Source organism: Anastrepha obliqua, unplaced genomic scaffold, assembly GCF_027943255.1.
Source record: "Anastrepha obliqua isolate idAnaObli1 unplaced genomic scaffold, idAnaObli1_1.0 ptg000009l, whole genome shotgun sequence".
Classification (NCBI taxonomy): domain Eukaryota; kingdom Metazoa; phylum Arthropoda; class Insecta; order Diptera; family Tephritidae; genus Anastrepha; species Anastrepha obliqua.
In genome coordinates, this window is record NW_026562178.1 from 3,785,684 (window position 1) to 3,791,740 (window position 6,057).

At 35.4% G+C, this 6,057-nt stretch overlaps 1 long non-coding RNA gene across 1 annotated transcript; it reads right to left on the reverse strand.

Moving 5' to 3' along the window:
* Positions 1-652: 652 nt before the first annotated feature.
* LOC129251238 (uncharacterized) lies at positions 653-5,814 on the reverse strand. The gene is made up of 3 exons (XR_008582938.1): positions 5,730-5,814; positions 1,305-1,463; positions 653-1,250 (listed from the first exon to the last, which is right to left on the reverse strand). It is a non-coding gene; the product is annotated as an uncharacterized LOC129251238 (long non-coding RNA).
* Between the last annotated feature and the right edge of the window lie 243 nt (positions 5,815-6,057).

A 6,057-nucleotide genomic window follows, 5' to 3' on the forward strand; every position in this document is an offset into this window, starting at 1 on the left:
TAACATCAAGGTAGGGGACCTTGTCGTCATTAAAGAGGACAACCTACCACCAAACGAATGGAGAATGGGACGAGTAGTAAAACTACATCCTGGACCCGACAATCAGGTACGCGTCGTGGACATCACGACCCAAAGGGGACAGGTGACTAGACCACTAGTCAAACTGGTCCTACTTCCTCCTTACTCAGAAGAAACGGAAAAATCCACACCCACACCCTCAACGTAATATCTTAATATCTTCCAATACCTACCTAGTAGAAACAAATCTCACTTCGCGATTCACCCTTTATTACAAGGTGATTGACATCACCACACTGTTATACCCTAGCAAACATAAGAAGCTACAACAGCACCTACAACCTACGAAGGATGCAATTGCATCGGCATTCTCAAAAACTTTTAAATTTATTTTATTATCTGTAGGAATATTTGAATTCACTGTTTTGATTTCCCATTATTTTAGTAATTCCCTACCTGAAGTTTGTTGTAGAAAACTAAAGTTGCTAAGGAATGAACAAAAATAGGTTTTCTTAATTTCATTGATTATATTCAGTTTATTGAATTTCGCTTTATACTTATGCACCCACAACATAGTTCCCAGATGTTCCATTAGCATTAATATTGTGTAAAATATACAAATATTACATTACAATGCTATTTACATAAATTTTATTTCACTGGTACAAAAACCATATTAGGGAAAAGTGAAATTATTATATTAGCCCCATATAATTATATCTTGGAATTCAACTACAACAATTTGTAAATTTCTTATCACAGTTATCTAAAACTCCCAATTATAGTAACAATCACTTTTGAATATGTAACGCAGAAAATCACTAAGTTGTAAGAACACATAATTTAAAAATAAAGTTGGGCATATGAGCTACTTCTCAGAGAAAAAAATAATATTTGGTTCAACGTCTCGAATTCGAAGCTGGCGGATATGTAGACTCGTAGCGATACCAGACGTTATTGTGACATTTTATGTTAGTGTTGTTAATAAGTTATGACTTTGCAGGCTGACACATTTTGCTTAAAGAATACACTTTTCAGAACAACTCAAATCCTGTATTGCTGCTAACCACGTATGACACTACCAATAGTGTGGCCCGTATCCTCGTCGGGTCCTCATACACCGCTTTGCCCAACATTCCTCCCACAAGTTCGAACAGCTGCAAATGATTTCCTTGCACATACTATATAGGTAGGCTTCTCTAGGTCACTTAAAGCTTAGATGACACAAACATCTAAAAAGGCACATTCTTACTTTCACATACACATTCACGTATTAACATATTTACCTCTTAGCAGCGGCAACGAGGGGATTATAGATATCCTTCCAGTTGGCGATATGCCAGATAGCTTCAACATGGGATTAAGTAGTCACTTCAGTTTTTTTTCTGCGCTTCAGCAAACTGCTCTTTTTCAGCATTAAAAATGGTCACATATGTTGATGATGCCTATAACACACAGAATTAATTATGAAATTCATTAAGCACAAAATTGTAATAATTATATAATATATCTATACTAATATTATAAAGAGGAAAACTTTGTTTGTTTGTTTGGTTGTAATGAATAGGCTCAAAAACTACTGGACCGATTATAAAAATTCTTTCACCATTCGAAAGCTACATTATCCACGAGTAACATGGATTATATTTTATTTTGGAAAAAATAGGGTTCCGTAAGATACTTGGATTTTTCGGACACAAACTAAAAAAAATCTTATATCTATATATATAAAAATGAAATGATGTTCGTTTGTCCGCATTTTTTTGGGCCGATACGAGGCCAATTTTATTCGTTCTTTTTTCATATTATAGGGATCCACTAGGGGAAGGTTTTTAGCAAAAAAAAATTTCTTTTAAATATTTTCTTCATATAAAAAAAAGAAAAAATCAAAATATTGTCCAAAACAAAACTTGCTCGATTGTTAGATTAAAGTAAGTTTCGAATCGACATTCATTTTATGTGTACAACTTTTTTTGAATTTTTTGTATTTGTATTGTGATACAGAAATGTATTGTATACAGAAATTTCAAATGATTCGAATGAAATTTTTTTTTTTTTATTTCTTCCATAAAATATTACACCTGTCGTTAGACAATAAGTAATTTGATTTACAAAAAGATGGAATGAGAGTGATATTGAAGGGCCAATGCCCCCAAGCTCATTTAGAAGAAATATATACATATTATTTAAAAACAAGTGGTTAACAAACAATGATATATACGATTAGTTCACAATTGATTACAAGGATTTTGCAAGATCTGTTGGTGTTTGACGGTTAAGCCGACTTTGGGTAGATTTTTCTTTATTTGGTAGTCTTCTCATCATAGGATTTGTATGCGTTTATAGTCTATTTATGTGTCTTCTGCTAGCGCTTTGTATTGTTTCATCAATAGTATCGATGTCAAGGTCGCGATGAATATCTGCGTTAGGTATGTACCAAGGTGCATTAGTTAAGGTCCTAAGTATTTTGATCCCAAAATCTACGGCTGCAGATGAAATCAATGCATGTTTAAAATCATCGTATTTATCGAGACATGTAAACACGCTTACACTTACCACAAACGTACGTGTTCAACTACAGAACGATCCGTCAGCAGCTGAATTTTCACACCAATTACTGAAAATGGGAAATGACCCAATGTCTGTCGATCCAACAGGAATGATTACATTGCCTAACAATTTCTGCACTTTTGCACAGTCTAAAGAGGCATTGATACAGAGTGTATTTCCAAACATAGTTCAACACTACAAAAACAATGATTGGCTCAGCAAAAGAGCAATTTTAGCTGGGAAAAATAAGGACGTAAATGATATAAATGTAGCTATTTTGGATCAAATACCTGGTGACATAGTTGCGTATAAGTCAATGGACACTATTACTGATCAAGATGAGGTCGTAAATTATCCAACTGAATTCTTAAACTCACTCGATTTGCCAGGCCTACCACCTCATAATTTACGATTAAAAATTGGAGCACCGATTATTATGCTGCGCAACATTAATGTGCCACAACTTTGCAACGGTACCAGACTTTGAAAGGGAAGTACAAAGAAGGAGAAGACGTTTTGATACCCAGAATTCCACTGATTCCAACGGATTTACCATTCGATTTCAAACGTTTGCAGTTCCCTATTCACCTTGCCTTCGCTATGACAATTAATAGGCGCAAGGGCAGTCTCTACAAATGTGCGGCATTAATTTAGGTAACCCAATTTTTTCTCATGGACAATTGTATGCAGCTTGCTCACGAGTAGGCAAACCATCGTCATTATTCATTTACGCGAAAGATGGAAAAACCAAAAACGTTGTTTACCAAAAAGTGTTACAATAAAGTTCGAATGAAATTGTATCAAAGAATTTGCTTTGTTTCGTATTAATTTTATTCTCTTTCAGCAAATCATTGAATTTATCGCCTAGCGAAGTGGGCGAGGGTACGCTAGTTGTAATATAAAAAAAAGTCAACTTTTTGTGTGTGTTCGCTAACCGGCCGTGTCTTTGCACCGAATTAAACCAAACTTACACACATTGTTAAGAAGGTATTGAAGATGGTTTCCGTATAGTTTGGATACCTATTGGTGGATAGGGCTCGAGATATAGGTCAAAACGTGGACCCGGGTAACCTTCGGATGTGTATGTACAATATGGGTATCAAATGGAAGCTGTTGGTGAATGCTTTAGTTCAGAGTATTTTTCATGCCGCTCCGTGACTAGGGCCTATAGGTAGAGACCAAAACGTGGACCCTAGAATGTGTTTGCACAATATGGATATCAAATTGAAGCTGTTGGTGAATGCTTTAGTACAGAGTATTTTTCATGCCGCTCCGTGACTGGGGTCTCGAGATATGGGTCAAAACGTGAACCCGGGTAACCTTTGGTTGTGTATGTACAATATGGATATCAAATGAAAGCTGTAGATAAGTGCTTTAATACGGGTTAATTTTCATACCTATTGATGACTAGGGTATCGAAATATATGCCAAAACGTGAACCCGCCGTGTCTTTGCACCGAATTAAACCAAACTTACACACATTGTTAAGGAGGTATTGAAGATGATTTCCGTATAGTTTAGATACCTATTGGTAGATAGGGTATCGAGATATAGGTCGAAACGTGGACCCGGGTAACCTTCGGATCTGTATGTACAATATGGGTATCAAATGGAAGCTGTTGATGAATGCTTTAGTTCAGAGTATTCCCATCCGCTCCGTGACTAGGGTCTCGAGATAGAGACCAAAACGTGGACCCTAGAATGTGTTTGTACAATATGGATATCAAATGAAAGCTGTTGATAAGTGCTTTAATACGGGGTAATTTTCATACCTATTGATGACTAGGGTCTCGAAATATATGCCAAAACGTGGACCCGCCGTGTCTTTAAACCGAATTAAACCAAACTTACACGCATTGTTAAGTAGGTATTGAAGATGATTTCCGTATAGTTTGAATACCTATTGGTAGATAGGGTCTCGAGATATAGGTCAAAACGTGGACCCGGGTAACCTTCGGACGTGTATATACAATATGGGTATCAAATGGAAGCTGTTTGTGAATGCTTTAGTTCAGAGTATTTTTCATGCCGCTCCGTGACTAGGGTCTCGGGATAGAGACCAAAACGTGGACCCTAGAATGTGTTTGTACAATATGGATATCAAATTGAAGCTGTTGGTGAATGCTTTAGTACAGAGTATTTTTCATGCCGCTCCGTGACTGGGGTCTCGAGATATAGGTCAAAATGTGGACCCGGGTAACCTTTGGTTGTGTATGTACAATATGGGTATCAAATCAAAGCTGTTGATAAGTGCTTTAATACGGGGTAATTTTCATACCTATTGATGACTTGGGTCTCGAAATATATGCCAAAACGTGGACCCGTCGTGTCTTTAAACCGAATTAAACCAAACTTACGCACATTGTTAAGTAAGTATTGTAAATGGGTTTCGTAAAGTTTGGTTGTAATTCGGAGCACTGGCAACGGGTACAGCGTTCTTTTGAACCAGCCATAATGTCGCTTACTGTTTTAACGCTTGGGGCGGAACTGAACTGTCAAATTGACAGTGTGATTTACAATGTGTCAATATTCCTTTCTGATTTGGATGCCATAAGGAAAAAACGTAAGTGCAATATGTAAAAATTGTTTGTGAATTTGTTTGGAGTGGATTTTGGAACAGTGAATAACTTCTTACGAAATTTGAGAATTTAATGGGAAATCCGAATGAGATTATGTGTGAATGAAATTTTTTTCGTTTTTGTTTTTGAAAAATATAAATGGACAATGGTTAAAAAAGCTCCAATGCTTAATAAAACATATAAATTGAAACGAAAAATTCATGGATGATCAGGAAAAAAGACGATTGTTTCTTAGTTATTCATATGCGTTGATTTGAAATTTAAAAACAATCTTCTTTTTCCTGATTTTCGATTTATATTTTATATTTACTCAAAAACAAAAAGAAAAACAAAAAATATTGTTTATGCCAAAGCGCTTGAATAAAGAAATAAATAATATGAAAACCATAAATTTTCTGTTCTAAACCATATCTATTCTATTTTAGTGTGCCCAGCGAAGGGGGCCGGGTTTGCTAGTAAAGAATAAAGAAATAAATAATATGAAAACCATAAATTTTCTGTTCTAAACCATATCTATTCTATTTTAGTGTGCCCAGCGAAGGGGGCCGGGTTTGCTAGTAATTATATATTTTATAATCTTACCTTTGTATCTTCGCGTGCAATTCGCCCACTCACTTTTTGCTGGTAGTATATTTTGCGAAATGTCCGATAAGCAGAGTTGCATGCTTACGAATATTCAAATCATAATGCTTCGTTCACACTATGATCACTAGTTGAGGGCGGCGCTAATTCTGCCAAATATCTTTTTATTGATGGTGTTGAAATTGCACTAGTGATAATTTTCGCTAAACTGAACATATACGTATATGTATATTTTTTAAAGATTTAATTCTTTTTAGAATTTTCAATCACAAATGTTCAATATTCATATCTACACTACTAGTACTAAATTAAAATTTCCACTTTATAA